At 43.9% G+C, this 24,617-nt stretch overlaps 1 protein-coding gene across 7 annotated transcripts in view; it reads left to right on the top strand.

Annotated features, from left to right (window-relative positions):
- Positions 1 to 24,617, top strand: part of LOC132396945 (GRB10-interacting GYF protein 2-like) — a 152,456-nt gene that overhangs the window by 21,930 nt on the left and 105,909 nt on the right. For 6 of the 7 annotated variants that reach the window (XM_059975087.1, XM_059975089.1, XM_059975088.1 and 3 more), the window contains exons 4-5: positions 6,255 to 6,335; positions 18,447 to 18,586. The gene's annotated coding sequence lies outside the window, so the exon portion shown is untranslated. The remainder of the gene's footprint in view (positions 1 to 6,254; positions 6,336 to 18,446; positions 18,587 to 24,617) is intronic. The other variant, XM_059975085.1, reaches the window with a different exon arrangement.

Below are 24,617 nucleotides of genomic sequence, written 5' to 3'. Positions count from 1 at the left end.
TGTTCTTTGACTGGCATCAGCCTTGAGCTCTTCAATTCCTCTCTGTAGGCTGTCTCATCGTTGTTGGCACACTTAATGAGATTAATCAAGTGTTTGGCTTTGCAATCGTGTGTGAGCAGCAGTGGGTTCAACACACAGAGGGCACCCATATTTAGAATGATGGAGAGGGAGAAGTAGTTGTGCATCATGACTATCTGGTTGGTTAGGAAGTTCAACATCCAGTTGCATGGTGGTACAGTGGTGGTAGAAAGTTTGAATTTTAGAAGTTTAAAATTTTCGCTATTTCTGCATAAGTATAACCTAAAATGTGATCAGATCTTCATGTAAGCCCTAAAATTAGTAAAGAGAACCCAATTAAACAAATAACACAAAAATATATACTTTTTCATTTATTTATTGAGGAGAAATGATCCAGGATGTTTCCAAGATGGCACAACATAATAAGGGCTTAAGTTTGTGGTTATTCGGCAAAGCCCAACAAGTACAAGTAGCTCCGCTATAAAGTGATTCAGAATCAGGTTTAATATCACCAGCATATACAGGCAGTCCCCGGGTTATGTACGAGTTCCATTCCTGAGACCGTCTTTAAGTCAGATTTGTGCATAAGTCGGAGCAAGTACATCCGGTATTATTTAGCGTCAGTTAGTCAAAAGTTTGTCTTGGTATATATTTTTACCTTTCTATGCATATAAAACACTTAAACATATGTGTTCCAATAATTAAACCACTGCATTGGTTAGTAATAATTGTAGCTTTCTTTGGGGCAGGGCCTTCACATGCTCCATTATTTTCACTTTATCCTTTAAAATTGTCCACATCGTTGACTGACTGTAGCCTAACACTTTTCCAATGATTGATGGCGTTTCAACTCTTTCCAATCACTTTATTGTTTCTACTTTATTTTCAATCAAGATCAGAACGGAAATGTGGCGGGTCCCGACCTCTGCTGGCTCCCGAGGTCCGCTGGGTGTTAGGGACCACCACACTGAATTCCCGGGTCCGAAACTCCACCGCACTGAGACAGGTTAAATGGGACAAGTGGGGGCTGTGCTGGGTTTGGGTACTGTATTTGATCCTCCACAATATTCCACGTGGGAATTTAAACTGGAGGTGGCAGTGTTTTTTTTACGAGGTCGAGTTGCGCACTGACATCAACCCGGCAGGGACGGTACAAGAGTCACTGGATCGACATCAACCCGGCACGGGAGTGGTCTGTCACTGGATCGAACTCAGGAACCTCCGTTATCCAGCCCGGCGCTGATCTCACTGCGCCACCAGCTGACCGGAACGGGGGAGGGCAGGGTCAGGGTGAATCTTGCTAAGAAAAATTTAAGCCAAATAGCAACGACTTAAAATGGCGGACAGCGTCGCGATCTGACTTAAAATGGCGGACGGCATTCTCCTTCCTCGGTTCATAAGAACGAGTTGTCTGTAAGTCAGATTTTTGTAACTCGGGGACTACCCATATCGTGAAATTTGTCTTTGCAGCAGTATAATGCAATACATAACAATAGAGGAAAAACATGAATTACAGCAAGTTGGTATATATAATAGCTGAAATTCATGTTAGATATACATTAAATAAGTGGTGCAAAAATAGTAATAAAAAAGTAGTGAAGTAGTGTTCATGGGTTCAATGTCCTTTCAGAAATTGAATGGCAAAGGGCAAGAAGCTGTTCCTGAATCATTCAGGCTTCTGTACCTCCTTCCCGATGGTAGCAATGAGAAGAGCATGACTTGGATGATGGGGATCCTTAATGATGGATGCTGCCTTTTCGTGGCATCGGTCCTTGAAAATGTCCTGGATGCTATGATGGAGCTAACTAAGTGTATAACTCTCTGCAGCTTACTTCGATCCTGTGTAGTCGCAACCCCCACCATCACCAGACATTGATGCAGCCAGTTAAGAATGCTCTCCATGGTTTTTCTTTGTAGCTGCATCGATATATTGGGTCCATGTTAGTTCCTCAGCGATACTGACACCCAGGAACTTGACATTGCTGGCTCTCTCCACTTCTGATCCCTCTGAGGACTGGTGTGCATTTCCTCATCTTACCCATTCTGAAGTCCACAGTCAGTTCTTTTGGTTTTGCTGATGTTGATTGTTGTATTCCTTGGAAACTTTGTGTTGTAGAAAGATAAAACCAAACAGGCTATAGTTGCTTTTAGAGTTTAGATTCAAGCTGGTTTACCCAATTGCAATCTTATTTGACCAATGCAGCCAGGATTATGCTAATAGTGTTCCTTATTCATTCATAATAAAACCAATTTACTTTATAGAAATGTATTATAGCAGAAGTATCTGAAATTATTTAGAACAGCTATTGTTTTAATGGATTTCCAGAGTAAGTCGCCTCAAACCACAAGTGCAGCTGGTTGGACAATGTGGTGATACAGTGGACACAAATCTAGAGAATCTTTGGCCTTTTCACTTTGGTTTTGTATGAGATGTCAAATCTTGGGGTGTAGAATAAGAACAGTAGGCTATGCATGCAGTATATTCCTCACTACCATGATACCCGTGTTCTGATTTGGGAGTTTGTAACCTTTTGGATGTACAGTAACAAATTGTTACACATGTTGCAAAGCCATTGAATTGGTGCCTGGTGTGTTCATTCAGATAATTTGTGCTAGGTAGCCTCAGTTGATTAGCATTCAATAAGTTCCCAAATTCTGGTTGATTTGTAGTAAAGCATCTTGACATTTTTGCCCTGAACCTACCAAAAGGATTGAAAGAAATTAGTATTCAATTGAGCTTTGGTACCTTTGTGTATGAATCACCGAGAGTAAATACAGGCAACTCTGCATTACTTTTTGTAGCAGAAATTTGCCCTTGCACCATTCATGAATCACTCCCCAGAAATTTAAGCTGCAGAATAGAATTCACTCTTAGAGAATTTACAGGAGGAAAATGTTATACTTTCATTAATTCTCTTGAAATGATGTGCATGCAGGTGACTTTACTTCAAGTCTTGGAAATTAGTGATATGCTCTGTTTTCTCAGAATGCCAACTTCTTATTGTAGGGATGGGAGGGTTGCCTATATTTCGATTAAGCAAGGAAACAGGACATTGTCTTCCACTGCAAGAAGAACGAGTATAAAAGAGATTGTGTGGTTACATATAGAGAACAAAGACAGCAACTGGAATATTGGGCACCTGGCTGGACTTCTGACTAAGGAAAGATCCCTGTCCCAGTTTGGCACATTGGGTGGCAACCTCGTTGTTTCTGCAGCGTTTGTTCTACGAGGCAGAGTTGTTAGCTCTACACTCAATGCAGCGGGCTGGATTTGAACCCAGGACCTCTCGTTCTGAAGTCTGGTGTAGATGTCACTGTACCACCAGTACAGGCAAAGAAAGATGCCGCTAAGATTCTCCAGGTTCCTTTCTGGGGTCGCAGGTTTATTATGAGAGAATAGACTGGGATTGCCTTGTAATGTTTAGAATAGTGATATGTGATCACATTGATGAAAGTGGTGGTGTGGCTGTAGTTGCAAAATAAGGAATGGCCTTTGTTGTGTAGAAGCAGGTTCACAGGTTTGTTGAGTGAGACAGAAGACACTGATTATGAATAAGCATATTAATCATTTATTTACTAACAGTAATAGATTCAGCCAAGATCTAAGTACAAAACTAAATATTCAACAAACATACTGAGTTAAGACTGCGCATGGGCCTTCAATGTCTGGAGCATGCTTTCCCAATGGTTCTTCAGCACTGGTCCCAATCTCAGTGTGATGCACACCCAGGGAACAAAAGGGGAGAGCGAGCCTTCTGCATGTGCTATTCTTGTACCCCAAGGTGTCGGTAACTGGACACCAGTTCAATGGCACACAACGCAACCATTGAGAAAGAGCTGCTCTATACGTCAAACCGGCCACTTGATAACCCACACAATTTCGACCGACAAGTAAACATTCTCATAACAGCCATTCAGGCAGCAAGGAGAATGTATGTTTGTTCACCCAGACTGAAGATGTGTTAACCAAAAGAGCTATAGAGACTGAATCACTGAATAGATAAATGGCATTCATGGATATTTAAATATTGTAGAATTGAAGGATGCGGCATTAGTGCAAGCAAGTGGAGATGATTAGCCTTGATATTACTGAATGGAAAGCAGGCATGCAGGACTTGAAAGCTGGTACTGGATTAACTTGATTTATCAGTGAATAATTCTGTTACTGACTGCTGTTCATGAACAGTGAATTCATGGAAGTACTGGCTTTGGAGTATTTAAGGGATTTCTGTGGTAGCAAAAATAACATGTAGGTTCTTCAACAACACACACAAAATGCTGGTAGAACACAGCAGGCTATGCAGCATTTATGGGGAGAAGTGATGTCGATGTTTCGGGCTGAGACCCTAAGTCAGGGTCTCGGCCCGAAACGTCGACATCGCTTCTCCCTATAGAAGTCCTGACGAAGGGTCTCGGCCCGAAACGTCAACATCGCTTCTCCCTATAGAAGTCCTGACGAAGGTCTCGGCCCGAAACGTCGACATCGCTTCTCCCTATAGAAGTCCTGACGAAGGGTCTCGGCCCGAAACGTCAACATCGCTTCTCCCTATAGAAGTCCTGACGAAGGTCTCGGCCCGAAACGTCGACATCGCTTCTCCCTATAGAAGTCCTTACGAAGGGTCTCGGCCCGAAACGTGGACATCGCTTCTCCCTATAGAAGTCCTGATGAAGGGTCTCGGCCCGAAACATCGACATCACTTCTCCCAATAGATGCTGCCTAGCCTGCTGTGTTCTACCAGCATTTTGTGTGTGTTGTTTGAATTTCCATCATCTGCAGATTTCCTCATGTAGGTTCTTCAGGCAGATTTTAATGTTCAGCAATTCAATAAAGGCAATGAATATGATTTCAACGTTGAGCTACAGTACATGGAGAGGCTAGTGTGTGTAGATCAACTTAATGTTTAGTATGGGAAATTATCTCATTGAGATATTCTAGGAGGACTTACCATGGTCACTACTTTATAATGTTAGCTATAAGCCGATAGCACATAGGCAAAGCTACTGTTGAATGGTAGAGCTGACCTGGGTGAAGTGGGGGGCTGAAAGCACTGGAGCTCAGTGCTACAAGGTTTACCTTGAATATGATCTTACTGCTAAATTACAAAATGGGCAGGAGGTTTGTCACAAATTTATCAACCAGGAAGAATATCACAGTGGGAGAAAATCTTGTTCAAAATTAATGGTCATTGCATGGGAAATTGCATGTTACATGTGTATTTTTGTAAATACAATTATAAAATTATACAATAAATAAAATTGGCTCATCATTGAGTAGCTGCGGGCCTACTGGTGATTTTAATTACTTGTGTCATTAGCTCCCAGTCAATCATTGGCCATTCAATACCTCCCATCTTCATTGTTCTCTGAAGTAGATGGTATGGTTGGAGTTCATCAACTCTTCTTCCCACTGTGCAGGGGATTGGCCTATATGGCTTCAGCAAAGTCCTGTTGACCAGCCTTAACTGTTTTCACCTCTCATGGTAGGTAGGGATGTAGCGTTGGACTTTGAAAGATTCTGATGATATTATGTTCAGCTTTTCTCATCTCTGCTGTATGTGTAGAAGAAATATCCATTTTCCCTATACAGTTTATTACTTTTTGAGATGTTTGTCTTACTGTTTTTGTTAGGGAATTGAACTTGGTAGAATTTTTGTTTGAAATTCAATTTGTTCCAAATATTTCCCAAACTATTCACTACTGGGAATTAAGAGTCAGTGTCAATTTTTAACACCCATGTCTGCCTTTAAAAGTTTTCCTCATTTTGTTACGTCATTGGTATTGCCTGACCCATGTTCTCAAGGTCCCTGTAGAACAGGGACCCCCTCAGTTATTGGTATGGGTCCATGGCTTAAAAGAAGTTGGGAGCCCCTGTTCTATAGTATAGAGTAAATAATGGGAGCGTTACATTATTTCATGTAATGATTTCTATTGGTTATTCAAGAAAAATTTCACTTTTTATAAAGCAAAGAATGCTATGACTTTTGACTGTTCTATTATGTGTTTTCACTTTTGAAAGTCCTGTTGTATATATCCCTTAGATCTTAAAATAGCAGTAATTTACACATTTTATTAATCTCTTATCCAAAATGTTTATAATTGTTTGCAGCTGAGTTAGCCTTCTCTGTTCCAATGTATTAACCTAGCTGCTTCACATGTTTCATTGCCAAACAACAATCTGCTTATTTGGAATTGCTTATTGTCCTGTTGCCAATATTTTTTTTCTTTCTCCAACCCAGTGATACTGAGACCAATTGTAGTATCCCTATCGCCATCCTAACTGACAAAAAAAATCCAGCTGAGCCTCTGGGGGAGATTGTGTGAGTATGGATTTAAATTCTTTCCTTTTAGAAAGAGAGAGTTGATTAGCTTTGCCATTGTTCCACAATATTCTTTTTGGCATTGTGTCAGTTACAAATTTCAGTGGAAATCTGCATTTAAGTTGCTTAAACCTTCTGCCATACGGCTCACTCTTCTTTACGCATGTAGTCTAATTTGACAACCTCCATATGTAGTTCTCCACCAATTCCTTTATAAGTGATTGGTTTTAGTTTCTTCCCTACCCCCATTCTTCTCTCTGTGTTATTGATAAATTGATTTGTAATCAAATTGAGGTATGTTAGTGCTCAGGGTGTTACTACTGTAATGCTTTCAGTACTTTTCAAACTGCAGGCATTCCTCATACTGAAAATTTACAGATCTTGTAGCTGTGTGTTTGAAGGTGCTGCATCTTTATGCTGAACATGCAGTTGAAGGTATTGACAAGGAAGGAAATGTCTCAATTTGATTTTCTGATGAATGCACCATTGATACGTATGCACACATGCATTTGCATACATACGCACAAGAAGCTTTTCCTGAATCGTTGAGTGTGCTTTCAGGCTCCTGTATTACCTTCCTGATGGTAACAATGAGAAGAGGGCATGTCCTCAGTGAATGGGGTCCTTAATGATCGATGCTTTTTTTTTTGTGGCATTGCTCCTTGAAGATGTCCTGGCTGCTGGGCAGGCTAGTACCCATGATAGATCTGATTGAGTTTACAAACTTACTGTGCCATAATATTCAAGGTTTAGAGCCAAGTACTGGAAAGTGAGATTATTGGAGCACCGCCACTAGTAGGTTCCCCTCTATCCTGAATTGGAAATGATCATTGCTGGAACTCTACTCAACAGCAATGTGAAAGTACTCTTGCCAGGGTTTCAGCTCTTTTAAGGGATTGTAATGAATGTTAGCTTCATCAGCCAGGCTCAGTGAATTTAAAAAAAAATTGTTTTATTAATCTTAATTGGCATCATGGTCATGTGTTGAATGGGCTCCTTCTGTTAATGCACAACAAAATGCTCTTGTTTGCAACACAAAGTAGATTCTGATCTCATTGCATAATATATAAGGTGATTGAAGACAGAACTTACGGTGCTTGTCCTTCATATTGGGGAAGGGGTTGGAGATGGGATGTTGTTGGATTATAGGTATCTTTTTAAAGTTGCTGATAATGTGAAGGAACTAATCAGACTGAAAACCCTATTCTTGGAGTTTCTGTGAGGTAAACTTGTGTGAGTTGCAAATGGGCATTCGGCTTGATGGGCTGAAGCTTGTTCTGATGGTCAGTGATTTTTTTAACTGCAGCTTGTGAGTGATTTCTCAATATTTTGGAAGGCTATAAGGAAGCAGAGTGCGTTGGAACTAGGAATATGGATCCACTTTGGTTGGAATGCAGTCAAACTTTGTATTCTAGCGTTATGCTGGCATGAAGCCATGAATGATCAGTTGGAGACCATAGGACTGTTTAGCTGCTTGGTGCTCTTGAAATGTGTTGTGTGATAGGCACACATTTGTTATGTCTCCCTGTTCAGGTAACGGAAATTCACACTCCTAGAATTCACAAGTCACCAGCGAAAAATTTGAGATGCAGGATAAAATTCAGAATCAATGTTTAATTTTTTTTCTGATCTCTAATTTCTTGATGCACACTCAGATGATGTGACTTCTTGTGTTAAGGAAAATTGCTATATGATGTTTTCTAGGAACCGTTTGCACCCTCCCCCGGGTAACGTGGTGATCACTTTTTTTTAATATAAGAATTAAGTCGAGAAATGTGGGCAGTTTCTCAACCAACCAAACGGTTCAAAAGGATTCAAAGTATATTTGTTATCAAAGTATGTATAAATTATACAATCTTCAGAGTTTGTCTGCTTGCAGGGAGCCATTAATGAAGAAACCCGAAAGAAACCAATTTTTTAAAAAAGAGACATACACCCAATGTGCAGAGAAAAACCCAAATCATGCAAACAATAGAAGCAAGCAACAGCATTTTGAACCAAATTGAGTGCAAAGGCTCAAATCCCTGGAGCAGCCAGAGTAGGCCCAAAGCCTTGGTCTCAGTTCATCATAGAGCAGGGCAAATCGCCGCAAAGCTTGCAGACATGAAGTGCATAGCAGCTGGAGTAGTCTCACAGCCTTAGAGCAGTGGTGAAAGGAGTGACTATCGTGGGAGAGGGAGCGAAATTGACCCGACCCTTAGCTCCAGTCCTGATACCATGTCTTTTCAGTCTTTCTTGTCCAAACACCAGGTTGTGTTACACAATGGGACCTGGGCCCAGCTGAAGTGATGCACTCTGGGCCTAGACTCTGCAACTCAACCTGAAGCCTTTCTCAACCCCTCCAAATTGGTGAAGCACTTAGAGCGATCCAACCGCATACCCACATTAGATGAATGGATATCAGAATTCTTCCGAATCGCCCACTTTTAACTCCATTGAGGACTAAGGGTTAGCAGAATCATGGAGGTAGTATGATAAGAATTGGTCTATGTTCCTTGTACTAATTTAACAATAAATCACGTCATCAATGAGGAACCAATTGTATAGGTGCATTTGAATTGTAACATTGTGTTGGCAGAGACATGAGGAACATCTCCCCATGATTTCATGAAATAAAGATGGTATCTAGTTTTGAGGTCTTTGCCTACTTTGTGTTTGGTGCTAAATTCTCTGAACAGAATCTGCTTTGCACTAGCACAGTTCATCCCTTGAGTCTGCCTTCACTTACTTCTTTGTTTGCAGTGATAGTATACCACAATTTACCTCCGAAAAGTGTTGTTAATGTTTTTAGTTGTATTTCTTTTGAACTACTAGTAAGCTGTTGCCCAACTTCCATAGTGCTGTAGCGGTATGCTACACGCAGCGCTAAAATTACGACATGGAGTCGGTAACTGCAGTCGAAGGAAAAAACTTTATTCGAAAACTTCAGCCTCACTTTTAAGCCTCTGTCAACCGGCCCCCCACGGCGCAGAGGCTCCAAAGCTCTGTGCTCGCAAACCCCCGTAGGCTATCTAATTGTGAGTCGGTTCGGATACGCTAGGAAATGTGTCGCCACATAACCCCCCCCCCCAGAACCGGCGATACACCCCCCAATGTCCACAGTCTGGGCCAGAACCTGCTTGGGAGGTCGGCCTCTGCGCCGAGGCGCCGGAAACTCGGCCGGTTGCGCCAGGTCCACATGGGCCGGCTTGAGGCGGTCCACCGTGAAAACCTCCTCCTTCCCCCCAACGTCCAGCACGAACATGGACCCGTTGTTCTGGAGCACCATAAACGGCCCCTCGTATGGCCGCTGCAGCGGTGGCCGATGCCCGCCCCTTCGTACAAACACAAACTTACAGTTCTGTAGGTCTTTGGGTACGCAGGTCGGGTGCCGCCCATGCTGTGAAGTGGGTATGGGGGCCAGGTTACCGAGCTTCTCGCGAAGTCTGCCCAGGACTGCTGCGGGTTCTTCCTCTTGCCCCCTTGGGGCTGGTAGGAACTCCCCGGGGACGACCAGGGGCGCGCCGTATACCAACTCGGCCGACGAGGCGTGCAGGTCGTCCTTGGGCGCTGTGCGGATGCCGAGTAGGACCCAGGGAAGCTCATCTGCCCAGTTGGCTCCTCGCAGGCGGGCCATGAGGGCCGACTTCAGGTAACGGTGGAAACGCTCCACTAGCCCGTTCGACTGTGGGTGGTAGGCAGTTGTGTGGTGCAGCTGAGCCCCCAAAAGGCTGGCCATAGCTGACCACAGGCTGGAGGTGAACTGGGCGCCTCTGTCAGAGGTAATGTGGGCTGGTACACCAAAGCGAGATATCCAGGTGGCGATCAGGGCTCGGGCGCAAGATTCGGAGGTGGTGTCGGTGAGTGGGACCGCCTCTGGCCATCTTGTGAACCGGTCCACGATAGTCAGGAGGTAACGCGCTCCGCGCGACACTGGCAGGGGGCTCACGATATCCACATGAATGTGGTCGAAACGCCGGTGGGCGGGATGGAACTGCTGCAGTGGGGCTTTGGTGTGCCGCTGCACCTTGGCCGTCTGGCAGTGCATGCACGTTCTGGCCCATTCACTGACCTGTTTGCGGAGTCCGTGCAAAACGAACCTGCTGGAAACCATCCGGACAGTTGTCCGGATGGAGGGATGCGCCAAGTTATGAATGGAGTCGAAAACGCGGCGCCGCCATGCTGTCGGGACGACCGGACGGGGCTTGGCCGGTGGCAACGTCACAGAGTAGGGTCCTCTCACCCAGGCCCACGGGGAGGTCCTGGAGCTGCAGACCGGAGACTGTGGTCCTGTAACTCGGAATCTCCTCATCCGCCTGCTGTGCCTCTGCTAGCGCCTCAAAGTCTACCCATTGGGAAAGGGCATGAACGGTAGGGCGAGAGAGCGCATCCGCCACGACATTGTCCTTACCCGAGACGTGCCGGACATCCGTCGTGTATTCAGAGATGTAGGACAGGTGGCGTTGCTGGCGGGATGACCAGGGGTCGGATGCTTTCGTAAACGCAAAGGTAAGCGGTTTGTGGTCCGTGAACGCGGTGAAGGGCCGACCTTCTAGGAAGTACCTGAAATGCCGGATTGCCAGGTAGAGCGCCAACAGTTCCCGGTCGAAAGCACTGTACTTAAGCTCGGGTGGTCGCAGGTGTTTGCTGAAAAATGCCAGGGATTGCCAGCGACCTGCGATGAGTTGCTCCAGCACCCCACCGACTGCCGTGTTGGATGCGTCCACTGTGAGGGCAGTAGGGGTGTCCATTCTGGGATGTACTAGCATTGCGGCGTCCGCCAAAGCTTCCTTCGTTTGAACGAAAGCGGCGGCGGACTCCTCGTCCCAGGTAATGTCCTTGCTCGGACCCGACATCAGGGCGAACAGGGGGCGCATGATCCGGGCAGCTGAAGGGAGGAAGCGGCGGTAGAAATTGACCATACCTACGAATTCCTGAAGGCCTTTGATCGTGGTGGGTCGGGGGAAGTGGTGGACCGCATCTACCTTAGCGGGCAGAGGGGTTGCCCCGTCTTTAGTAATTCTGTGGCCCAGGAAGTCAATGGTATCGAGTCCGAACTGGCATTTGGCAGGGTTGATTGTAAGACCGTACTCACTCAGTCGGGCGCAGAGTTGACGGAGGTGGGACAGATGCTCCTGACGACTGCCGCTGGCTATGAGGATGTCATCCAAATAGATGAACGCGAAGTCCAGGTCCCGTCCCACCGCGTCCATTAACCGCTGGAACGTCTGTGCGGCATTCTTCAGGCCGAACGGCATGCGGAGGAACTCGAAAAGGCCGAATGGGGTGACGAGAGCCGTTTTGGGGACGTCGTCAGGATGCATCGGGATTTGATGGTATCCCCGGACGAGATCTACCTTGGAGAAGATCCGTGCGCCGTGCAGGTTGGCCGCAAAGTCCTGAATGTGCGGTACAGGGTAGCGATCCGGTGTGGTAGCCTTGTTCAGCCTGCGGTAGTCGCCGCACGGTCTCCAGCCCCCCGTCGCTTTGGGCACCATGTGCAGGGGGGAAGCCCATGGGCTGTCGGACCGCCGGATGATCCCCAATTCCTCCATCCTCTGGAACTCCTTCGCCAGTCGGAGCTTGTCCGGGGGAAGCCGCCGAGCACGGGCATGGAGGGGTGGTCCCTGGGTCGGGATGTGGTGCTGTACGCCGTGCCTGGGCATGGCTGCTGTGAACTGCGGTGCCAGAACCGATGGGAACTCCGCCAGGACCCTGGTGAAGTCGTTGTCAGACAGTGTGATGGAGCCGAGGTGAGGGGCCGGCAACTGGGCTGCACCCAGGGAGAATGTCTGAAAGGTCTCGGCATGTACCAGTCTCTTCCTGGGCAGGTCGACCAGCAGGCTGTGAGCCCGCAAAAAATCCGCACCCAGAAGCGGTTGGGCTACGGCGGCCAGTGTGAAGTCCCACGTGAACTGGCTGGAGCCGAACAGTAGCTGCACCTGGTGGGTGCCATAGGTCCTTACAGTGCTGCCATTCACGGCCCTCAGGGGGGGACCCGGTGCTCTGCTGCGGGTGTCGTAACTCGTCGGAGGTAAAACGCTGATCTCAGCCCCAGTATCGACCAAAAACCGGCGTCCCAACCTTCTATCCCACACATACAGGAGGCTATCCCGATGGCCAGCCGCCGTAGCCATCAGCGGCGGCTGGCCCTGGCGTTTCCCGGGAACTCGCAGGGCGGGCGACAACGGCGGGCGTCTGCACCCCACTGCTGGTGGTAGAAGCACCAGTGTTCATTGGGCCGGGGGTTGGCGGGCTCTGCGGCCGGGCCTGGACTGGTTTGCTGCCGGGAGCGGGGCTGGGAGATCCGTGCGATGGACGCCCCGCTCACCTGTTTGGCATTCCACAGCAAGTCCGCCCGGGCTGCCTTTGAGGCAGGGTGTGTGTTCGCCGGCGAGAGACGACATATCATTCATTAAAGCCGATGGAGGTCTGTCGCTCAAGCCATCCAGGTGCAGTAAACGGGCAGCCCGCTCGCGCCGTGAGAGTCCGAAATTCCTGAGGAGCAGGGCTTTGAATTCCGTGTACTTGCCGTCTGCCGGGGGCGACTGTACGAACTCCGCGACCTGGGCCGCTGTGTCCTGGTCGAGGGAGCTCACCATGTAGTAGTAGCGGGTGTCTTCTGAGGTGATCTGGCGAACGTGGAATTGGGCTTCGGCTTGCTGGAACCATAGGTCCGGGCGCTGTGTCCAGAAACCTGGCAGTTTCAACGAAACCGCATGAACAGAGGCGGCGTCGGTCATTTCTGGTCCAAAAATCGTTTGGACCGTCGGGGTCACCAATTGTAGCGGTATGCTACACGCAGCGCTAAAATTACGACACGGAGTCGGTAACTGCAGTCGAAGGAAAAAACTTTATTCGAAAACTTCAGCCTCACTTTTAAGCCTCTGTCAACCGGCCCCCCACGGCGCAGAGGCTCCAAAGCTCTGTGCTCGCAAACCCCCGTAGGCTATCTAATTGTGAGTCGGTTCGGATACGCTAGGAAATGTGTCGCCACAGTGCCATATTAAACTGGGAGGAGCCAGTGTTTGTTGCTGCTCTATTTTGTCTCTGAAATCCATTGAGATTCCAGTGAGAGTGAATGGAGGCTGCCTGTTACCAACATCTGTTTCTCAGAGAGAGCTATAATTGGTGTATGGGTGAAGTGAGACTCCTCAGACTTCACTTGAGGGTGTGTTTGGTACAAAGTCTGGATTTTGAAAGTGAATTAAGAATGTGTGCTTGACCTTTCACTCTATTAATCTATCCAAAGCTAATGGTAATCTGCTTGATGCAAACCTTTCCTTTGTGTACCTTCCCAAAGTCAGTGAAAAAGGATGTAATGTGTTTCTGGCTATTTGAAGGTGCAGACACAACATTTTGATTTTGTTTTCTTCTTGCTCTTCTCCCTAACTGGTTTGATTGATAACTTACTGTGCCCATGAGTGAAATTTATTGCATGTTAAAGAAATTGCCAGCTTGTTTTTAAGCAGGAGTGAAATATCAGGCTTTCATTTTCTCTTCCTGCTTTTCTTCCCTCATCAAACCAACTCATTGCAGTAACTTTCTCTTTTTCCTGCCCCTCCCTTCCTCCCATTGCCAATCAGACTGAGACCAACAAACCCAGCAGAGAGCTCTTTTTAAATGCAAGACTTTCATGTCTTTATCGCCAAGGAGCTGCTACCTGTTGGTTAAGCACTTGATGAGGAGGGGACGTGGGAGGTGGCTTGTACTATTTTTAACTTCCCCTCTGGCTGATGCATCTATTTGACAGGTCTGCTAATGGTTCTGTAATGTGGGTGAATTGTGGGTGTGTTTGAATGGCCAGACCTCAATCCTTTATAAAAAGGAGTTGCTGACTCTAGTTTCATTTTTACATAATCAGTAATTTGTCTACTATGGAAAGTTGTATATACTATACTAAGTTACTTGGCCAGTTGTGTCCTTTGCTTATGCTCTTACTAAATGAGGCAAACAAAGGTCCGTGGCTTTCTGCCAGGCTTGGATAATTTCGCACAGCAACAGATTGCAGAATATCTGCTGATGTCATCTCAGCTTCTAATGCTTGCTATTTTAGTAAGAGCTTTTGGAGCTGTTTCCAAACTCAATTCCCGTGATGAAAAATTGCATGATTTTTAAAGTTCAAAGTAAATCTATTATCAAAATGTGTCTGTGTGTGTACGCACACAATAAATATTGAGAGTATGACATGAAGAATTCTTGAAAGTGAGTCCATTGACCATAAGACATGGGAGCAGAATTATGCTATTTGGCCCATTGAGTCTGCTCCATCCTTCAATCATGTCTTATCCCTTTTCTTCTCTCCTCAGCCCCACTTTGCGGCCTTCTCCCCATAACCTTTGATGTCGTGGCCAATCAAGAACCTACCAATCTCAACACTAAGTACACCCATTGACTACACAGCTGTTTGTGGTAACAAATTACACAAATTCACCATGCTCTGATTAAAGAAAATTCTCCATGTCTGTTTTAAATGATGCCCCTCTATCCCTCTAGTCCTGAACTCCTCAACCATGGGAAACATCCTTTCTGCATTTACTCTATCCAGGTCTTCAAAAGTTTTGAATGAGATCCCCCCTCCCCCCACCTTCCTAAATTCCAGCAAGTACATACCCAGAGCTGTCAAATGCTCCTCATGTGATAACGACTTTTATTTCTGGAATCATCCTTGTGAGCCTCCTTTGAACCCCCTCCACTGCCTGCACACCTTTTCTTAGATAAGAGCCCAAAACTGCTTGTAATATTCAAGGTGATGCCTCACCAGTGTCTTACGAGGCCTCAGCATCACATCCCTGCTCTGATATTCTAGACTTCTTGAAATATTTGCCTTCCTCACCACCAACTCAATTTGCAAGTTAACCTTTAGGGTGGTCTGCACAAGGACTCTCAAGTCCCTTTCCATCTTAATATTTTTAGAAAATAGTTTAACATTTATTTCTTCTACCAAGGTGCATGACCATGCATTTTCCAACATTGTATTTATTTGCCACTATCTTGCCCATTCTCCTAATCTGTTTTAAGGCCTTCTGCAGCCTTCCTGTTTCCCCTCCACTATTCTTTGTATCATCTGCAAACTTGGCAACGAAGCCAATCTATTCCATCATCTAAATCATTGATGTACAGCATAAAAAGCAGCAGTCCCAACACCGATCTCTACGGATCACCACTAGTCAGCTAACCAGAAAAGGATCCTTTTATTCCCACTGACTGCCTCCTACCAATCAGCCAATGCTCCAACCATGCTAGTAACTTTACTGTAATACCATGGGCCCTTAACTTGTTATATAGCCTGGTGTGACACCTTATCAAAGGTCTTCTGAAAATCCAAATGTACAATATCTACAGCATCCCTTTTATCTATCCTACTTGTAATCTCCTTAAAGAATTACAACAGGCTTGTCAGGTAAGTTTTGCCATTAAGGAAACCATGCTGATTCTGTCCTATCTTGCTCTGCATCACCAAGTACTCTGTAACTTAATCCTTAACAATTGACTTCAACATCTTCCCAACCGCCAAGGACAGGCCAGCTGGTGCCTCACTCCTTTCTTAAAGAGTAGAGTTAAATTTGCAATTTTCCAGTTCTCCGGAACCATGCTGGAGTCTAATGATTCTTGAAAGATCATTACTAATGCCTCCACAATCTCTACTGCTATCTCTTTCAGAACCCTAGGGGCAGTTCATCTGGTTTGAGTGACTTAATGAATCCTTGTGTCCTTCAGCTTTTTGAGCACTTTTTCCCTTGTAATAGAAACTGCGCTCACTTCTCTTGCTGCACACCCTTCACCTTGCACACTGCTGGTGTCTTCCATGGTGAAGGCTGATGCAGAATACTCATTTAGTTCATATGCCATCTCCTTGTTCCCCGTTATTATTTCTCCGGCCTCATTTTCTAGCGGCCCTATATCCACTGTCATTCTTTTTATTTTTTGTATACTTAAAGGCTTTTTCTATCCACCTTGATATTGTTTGTTAGCTTTCTTAAATATTTCATTGTTTCCCTCCTAATGATTCTTGTGGTTACTTTAGTTGTTTTTGTAGGTTTTTAAAAGCTTCATAAGCCGTTATCTTCCCATCTAATTTTTGCTTAGTTGTATGCCCTCTCTTTTGCATCAGCTTTGACTTTGCTTGTCAGCCATTGGGTTGTGGGAACAGTTCATTGATAGGGCTAGTGAAATTGAGTATAGTTATCCCTTTTGGTTCAAGAGCCTGATGTTTGAGAGCTAGTAACTGTTCCTGAACCTGGTAGTGTGAGTCTTAAGTCTCCTGCACCACTTACCCAACGTCAGCAGCTAGAAGAGCGCATGTTCTGGATGGTGGGGTCCCAGATGATGGATGCTGCTTTCCTGAGACAGCCCTTCATGTAGATGGGCTCAGTGATGGGGAGGGCTTTATCTATGATGACTGGACTGTATCCTCTGTTTTTCATAGGATTTTTCCCTTCAGATATGACACTGTTACGTGTAAAAAAAAATTTTCACCTCTTGGCAAGTCTGACTTTGTGGGATGTTCTTTAGGTGGAACCTGTACTACTGGGTTGTAGTTCATAGTTCATAACTCTCTGATCTGTTCAGTTCCACAACCACACTCACACTTTTGCTCCCAAACAAATCTCCAGTAGATACACAGCGACTCTAGCTTGGAATCTTGGTGGTTTGGCCTCATGCCAGGTTTGTACTTACGGTATTGCATGGAATGGAACATCTGGCCAAAGGTTTTTCCTCAGTTTTGCAGCAGCCAAGGCTGAAAATAATAGTGTGGAGAAAGAAGACTGTGTGTTTTATGAGCAACACACACACACAAAATGCTGGAGGAACTCAGCAGGTCAAGCAGTATTTGGGAATGAATAGATAGTAGACATTTTGGGCCAAGACAGTTTATCAGGACAAAAAAGGAAAGGGGAAGATGCCAGAATAAAAAAAGTGGGAGAGGGGAAGGAGGATAGCTTGAAGGTGCTAGGTGCAGCCAGGTGGGTAGGAAGGTCAAGGGCTAGAGAAGAAGGAATCTGATAGGAGAGGAAAATGGACTCAATGAAAAAGGAAAGGAGGAGGCTACTTCAGGGAGGTAATATGCAGATATTTACATAGTACCTTTTGTATGAATACATAGTCACTTAAGGCTGATTTATACTTGTGAATACGGGCTACTCCGTAGCCCTGATTTTTCACTTCTGCGTCGCTCTATGCTGTAGTGAGCATGCGTTGGTGTGCGCCAAAACGCTAGTTGGCGATGGGGTTTCTCTGCCACTGTGTTGAGTTTCTTTGTGAGAGACATGGACTAGGAAATGTGTTTCAAACATTTTTGCATGTCTGCAGGTAGGTTTGATGATTTGGTTCATCTATTTTGCATCAGTGCCCAGACATGGTGGAGAAGAAGCAACCAGAAATATGTAGGAGGAAATGCGATGCTACCAAGCGGACCAATCACAGTTGTTGCGGTCTGCGTCGCTGCGATGCGAGTTACTTTTCTGGGGAAGTGCACCTCATCCTACGGCATAGGGTACGTGGTACCTACAGTGTAGATGCGATGCACAAGTATAAATCAGCCTTTAGACTGTAGGACTTTTAGACAATTCTAAGATAAAATGGCAGACCTGTTTGTGTGGTATGTTATATACTAGTCATAGTCCTGACTTTGCATCAAACATTTTTGTAACATTCTGTGTGAGCTGGTTTTAATTTCTGTGCATTTTCCTTTGTACACATAACTGTTGGATCATTACCAGCCTTTGACCAGCAATTCTGTATAATTATGTTGCTAAATGAGTTCATCATTTCCTCTTCACGTATTTCATCTTGCTACTGGGTGGGTTGATTTAAGTTTTTCACTTGCATTGGATCTAAATGGTTGTTTCCTTACCTGCATCATGCCTCTGACAATTTGATGTCCCTACTTAAAACCTACCATATTCTATGTTCTCTCCAATGGTGCTGTAGAACTCTTACAGTTATTGAGTATTGATAGTTATAGATATTAATGTTTGCTGTCCCATCATTGGACAAGTTTGCTTGGATTTAAGAGGATGTGGTTACCATTAGTTTTATCTGGTGGTTTTTTAATTTCCATTTATAAATGTTTAGTAATGTAGGATGAGATGGGTTTGTTTCTAATTGAGAAATTTGTTCGTTTTTCAGTGAAGCAAGCAAGTATTTTTTTTTTTTTTGAACCATAAAAGGAATACAAGATTAATTCATCTATTGTTGACCTCTCAGAACAACATACCTTGGGAGTCTCCAACGCTGCTTGTAGGTTGGGGGCCTGACCGTGGGTCAAGGTACGTGACATTCTACTGTTACTTTAGTTTGTGGATTTTGTATGAATGTACTTGCATTGTCTGCGTAAACAAACTCAAAACGTTTTCCCCCCTTATTTTACAGCTCCTTCCTATTCCCCTGCAAATAAGTAGTGCATTTTGTAATTAAAGTTGATATGTAAGTTTGAAGTCAAACGTCGATCTTGTAGTTAAAATTTAAACATGGGGGCACTGCAACATACTGGTTGTGTTACTGAACTAGAAACCAGAGACTGGACTTTTGATCTGGAAATATATTTAAAACTCAGCACAACTGTGGAATTCAAGCTTGGTTATTGAATCTAGAATATAAAGTTACTGTTATGATGACAACTGGCGAATTATTCACTATTATTCAAGATAATTAATTTTACTCTTTTGAGTCATGTTATTATGTTTTATTGGACATGGTGCTTTTGAGGTTCCACTACTCTTTGCCTTTCTGTGCAAAAGTCTTAGGTAAATATGGAACTAATACAAAGCTAATTACCCTTATTTTCCAACCACCTTCGTATTTTAACCAATATACGGTACCATGCAAAGATCTTGGGCACCCTAGCTATATATATATATTTAAATATGACTTTTGCACAGTCCTCTATGCATATCTGATTTCAAATTTCCCCAGTATTCATCTCCTGTATCATCCTCAGTCTCTAGTTAATTTAACTGCTACCTTGCCTTGTTTTAATTAAAGTTTGCTACATAATCCAGAACATCCCATATTTTGATCAGATAACTCGGTTACTTTGTGGAGAAACATTGGCCCTTGGATTTACTAGTTCACTTCTAAAGGTCATTATACAACCACCTGATGTGTCATTCAAAATGTAAAACTTGCAAATCAGGCAGTGTCTGTAGTAAAGTAAAATGAAATTAGGTTGATGACCTCTGCAAGTTCATGCCCAGTTCTAATATTGACATTGTTTCCCTGACCATCTGTATTTCAATCTAGCATACACGATGTTTTGCTTTTGATGCTTTTCTCATATTTGGCAAATAATCTGTAGGAGGATGTTAAGGGAAGAATGTTTTATGTTGACTCTACTAGTGTTTTTACTTCCTTTATATTAAAACAAATGTAATAAACATCAGTAAAAGTTGAAGAAGATATTTGTGTTTGTATGTTAGCCCCAGAATCTCCAAAGTTTCCAAAATTAGAGCAACTAATTACTTTTGTAATGTGGTTAAATCTCTATCCAGCAACATTGATGGGAGTACCTGCAGCGCAATTAGACAATAAGATATAAGAACACAATTAGACCCATTGAGTCTGCTCTGCCATTTCATCACAGCTGATCCATTTTACCTCTCAGCCCCAATCTCCTGCCTCCTCCCCTAGGTCCCTTCATGCTATGACCAATCATGAAACTATCAGCCTCTGCCTTAAATATACATAAAGACAGCCTCCACAGCCATGTGGCAATGAATTCCACAGATTCACCACTCTCTGGCCAAAGAAATTCCTCCTCATCTCCCTTCTAAAAAGGATGCCCCTGGACTCTGAGGCTATGTCCTTTGGTCCTTGACTCTTCCACCATAGGAAACACCTTTCCACATCCACTCTCAAATGATGAAAGGCCTTGATATAGGTTTCGATTAGGTCATTCCTCATCTTCTGAATTGTAGTGAATACTGCACCAGTGCCATCAACTGCTCTTCATATAATAAACTGTTCAATCCTGGAATCATTGTCCAGCAAAATGGTTCACCACTTCTTTGTCTGGGATGATTAGGACTAGGCAATAAATTCTGACTTTGCATCCCACATATGAATTTTAAGTAAATGAATTATTGCAAAGCATGTTCCTCATTGTAGTCATCAGAAAAACAGGTAACTATTCTATTTCTGTGATGTTTAAAGTATTTGTATACTTTATATTTCTTTGTGACCTAGAAGGATGCTGTTTCAGGCCATTGAGCTTATGTTGGTTCACAGAGTTGTGTTCTCCCACTAATTTTCCTTGGACCCTATTCTTTCTAAATTCCAATCAACTGTTCCAAATTCTGGTTTTGATTGTCTTTCTCACCTCTAGATCTTTGTAACTGCTTGAGTTGATATTCATATTCAACCCTAAGGTGCTGTTCCTTAGTCTTGCACAGGAAAGCTAAATATAAGGAATAGAGGCAGCTCTAGGGCATTTGGCCCTATCATGGCGATTGGTTCTATCATTCAGTAAGATTGTGTCTGATCTTTTTCCTCAGCACTACTTTCTGGTATTAACATTTCGCTTGATTTCTAAAAATCTTATTTCTGTATTGATTAAGCCACTGACCAAGCCTCCATAGCCCAGTCTGGGAGTAAATTACAAATGTTCACTCATCCCTGGGTGAAGTAATTTCATCTAATTTATTGTGAGTGGATTGCTTTGATGTTGATCCCTTGGCTCTGGATGCCCAGCTAGGAAAGACCTCAACAAGCTGCTTAGAATCTTGTGCATTTTAGTGAGATCTTTCACGCTTAAGTGTAGGCTTAGTCCTATAACAAACCTGCTAGTTGGGTGAACCCTTGCAGCACTCACTCTGGTGAGAAAGATGTGATTGTGTGTGCGTCAGGCTTGGCACTCTGGGCAGTCAGAAGGTTAATCAACTGTAAAAGCTTGTAGTTGAAAAGGCCGCTTTGCTGGACAGGTCTGAATGAAATCTTGGGCACAATTGGTAACGCTTGAGGAGAGGTCAGCATTACAATTTATTTCTTGAATGAGACCCTGTCACCTCTGGTGCCACTCTGAAGCAGTGAAGAAATACTTTCTTGATTTCATCTTTCAGACCTGGAGCTTTGTTGGCCTCAAAGGTTCCATTTTGTTACTGTAAGAGCAGCAAGTTAATATTCCTGGTCAACTTCTCATCAATCGATGTGTATAAAAATAGGCTTTTCATTAATACGGTTGCTGCATTGTTGGGGCATTTATCCCTATAGCTCACTTCGGAGAATGAATCTCAGGAAATCTAACTCTTCCAAAGAGAATTTCTTGGCAAATATATTTTTAAAGGTTAACTTGTTTCACAAAATGGTTTGTTTTACTGCAACTCAAGGTTCTTTGTTCCATATGGATTTTATGTATTTGTGATGTGTTCAAGAGAATTATTTTTCTTCCATTCCCAGAATGCACCTGCCTCATGTCCTTTCTCCCCAACAACAATTTAAATAAAGCATTTGATTTTCTTGCCTTCAGACTTTGCATGGGTGGAGAAGTCTCAACTCAAATTTATTGTTATTTCACTGTATACATGTATATAACATGTATAACAACAGTGTATATAGAAACAAGACAATGTTTTTCCAAACTAGGTTGTAAAGCACAGTAGTACACATCACATGATAACTTATAAAGGTAAGAATAAAATCTACAGATGAATTGCACATACATAATAAACAAAAGTGCATAAATTAAATAGGTAAGAACAGATTAACCAGTGACTCTTTAAATGCAATGTAGCAGGGAGTTCAGAAGCCTTATGGCCTGAGGGGAAAAAACTGTTTTCCATCCTGACCATTCTTGTTTTAAATGCATCAGAGTCTCCTGCCTAATGGTAGAAAGTAAGAGATTGTTGGATGGATGTGTGGGATGGTTGACGATAGTAACAGCCCTGCTTATGCTGCACCCCTGATAAATGTCCCTTTTGGATGATAGGGAGATGCTGTGACCCTGTCAGCCAATCTCGCAGTTCTTTGGGGGACTTCTGATCCAGTGCTCGGCTACTCCAATAACAGATGGAGATGCAGCTTGTCAGGCACTCTCAGTGGTGCTCCTGTAAAATGCAATTAAGATAGTTAAAGTGGGGAATTTATTGTCGATGAGCTTTTTGAGTACTTTCCACAAGTTTTAGATTGGCCTTCATATCTTCGAGTCTGCTCCAGTGAAACACTGTTGGGTGGCAGAGAGGTTATTGCTTATCTCCCAGCCTTGTGACGTTTGTACTTTTGTCCTCTAGTTGCTGTCCAAGTTAAATATGTTTATCTTGACTACCTCTCTGTCATTCCTCATTTTAACTGCAGGTAATAATACAGCTATGGTCGGGGGCAGGGGCAACCCTTTCTGTCTGATTACTAGCATTCATGTAGCTTTTAACACTCAGAATGATGCAACACAGGGTGCTGCTAGAAAGTTATTTGCATGTGCATTTGTGTTTGGGAAAGGGTCCAATTTTGTTCAGTTTTGGTCACCTACCTACAGGAAAGATGTAAATAAGATTGAAAGAGTACAGAGACAATTACAAGTATGTTGCTGGATCTGAAAGAATTTAATTAGAATTTATTTAGATCTTGCATCTATCCCACAAAATCTCTTTTGTGTTATGACTCTGTCGCAATGTAAAAGCATGTGAATTTAAAGGTCTAATGGTTTGTAGAAAGAAGCTGTCCCATAGCCTGTTGGTTCTGGCTCTAATGCTGTGGTACCGTTTGCCAGGTGGAAGCAGCTGAAAGTGTGAACCCAATGATCTTCCAGGCATTCTTTCTGTACTTGCTGCTATAAATGTCCTCAATGGAGGAATGTTCACATCCACAGATGCACTGGGTTGACCATACCACTCTCTGCAGTGCCCAGCGATTAAGATTGGTGCAGTTCCGATACTAGATGGTGATACAGCCAGTCAGTATGCTCTCAATGGTACCCCTGTAAAGGTCTTGAGGATTTGGGGGCCTATGCCGAACTTCTTCAGTCACCTGAGGTGGAAGAGACAGTGTGCTTTTTTATTTGGCCACAAAACTGATGATATACAGTCCAGGTGAGATCATTGGTGATATGTATACCAGGGAACTTGAAACTATTTGTCCTCTCAACTGCAGACCCATTGATGTTGATCGGGGCAAGCCTGTCTCTGTTCCGCCTGTAATCCACAACCAGCTCTTTTGTTTTTTGCACATTGAGGGAGAGGTTATTATCCTGGCACTACTCTATCAGGACATCAGCCTCCCCTCCTGTAGGCTGTCTCATCACCACTAGAAATAAGGCCAATCAAAGTCACATCACCTGTGGATTTGATCAGAAGATTGTTGTATGTGGCAGTAAGTCGTGGGTTTAAAGCGAGTAGAGAAGGTGAGCCCATCCTTGTCACCTTTTGGCGATCTGATTTAAAAAGTCTAGGATCCAGCTGTACAAGGTGGGGTGCAGGTCGAGGTCTCTGAGCTTCCTGTCAAGACTGGAGGGAATTGCAGTGTTGAATGCTGAACTGTATTCCAGGAGCAACACTCTGATATGTATATCCCTCGTCTCCAGGTGAGTGAAGACGATGTGTAGTACTAGGTGCCTATGATGTTATCGGAAGACTGGTACCATCAGTAGGCAAGTTGTAGGGGGTCCGGTGTGGGTGGTAGCATACTGCAGGTGTAGTCCTGAGTTAGAAAGAAAGATTGAATGAGTTAGGACTTTATTCCTTGGAATGTTGAAGGTTGAGAGGAAATTTGAAAGAGGTATACAAAATTGAAGGGGTATAGGTGGGTAAATGTGAACAGACTTTTTCCATTGAGGTTGGGTGGGATAACCAGAGGACATGGGTTAAGGGTGAAAGGTGAAAAGTTTAAGGGGAATGTTATGGGAAACTTCACTCAGAGGATCGTGGGTGTGGAACGGCCTACAAGCTCTACTTCAACAGTTGCGAAGTTTGAAAGGGTACACAGATGATAGGGATATGAAAGGCTATGGTCCCAGTGCAGGTTGATGATAGTAGATAGTAGGCAGTTTAAATGGTTAGCTGAAGGGCCTGTTTCTGTGACAATTTTCTGGGGGGGATGATTGAGGAATTTCCCAAGTTCCTCTCTAAGCTTATTCATTTTGTAATGTATAAATAACTACAGTAGTTTAAATAAAACAAATGCTCAGCATTAGAGTGAAAAATGTGTAATTGAAACAACAGGTGACCAAGACTGATAAATGCAGAGCTTGGTGTGGGGTTGGTCGCTTCATTCGTCACCTTCCCCATGGGCAGTTTATGAAAATACACGTATTGTAGTTAAAATGTGCTTATCTTGGTACTTGTTCAAATCATGGATGAATTTGGATATCAGATA

This window comes from Hypanus sabinus, chromosome 7 (genome assembly GCF_030144855.1).
Source record: "Hypanus sabinus isolate sHypSab1 chromosome 7, sHypSab1.hap1, whole genome shotgun sequence".
Classification (NCBI taxonomy): Eukaryota; Metazoa; Chordata; class Chondrichthyes; order Myliobatiformes; family Dasyatidae; genus Hypanus; species Hypanus sabinus.
This window is presented reverse-complemented; position numbering and strand designations above follow the sequence as displayed.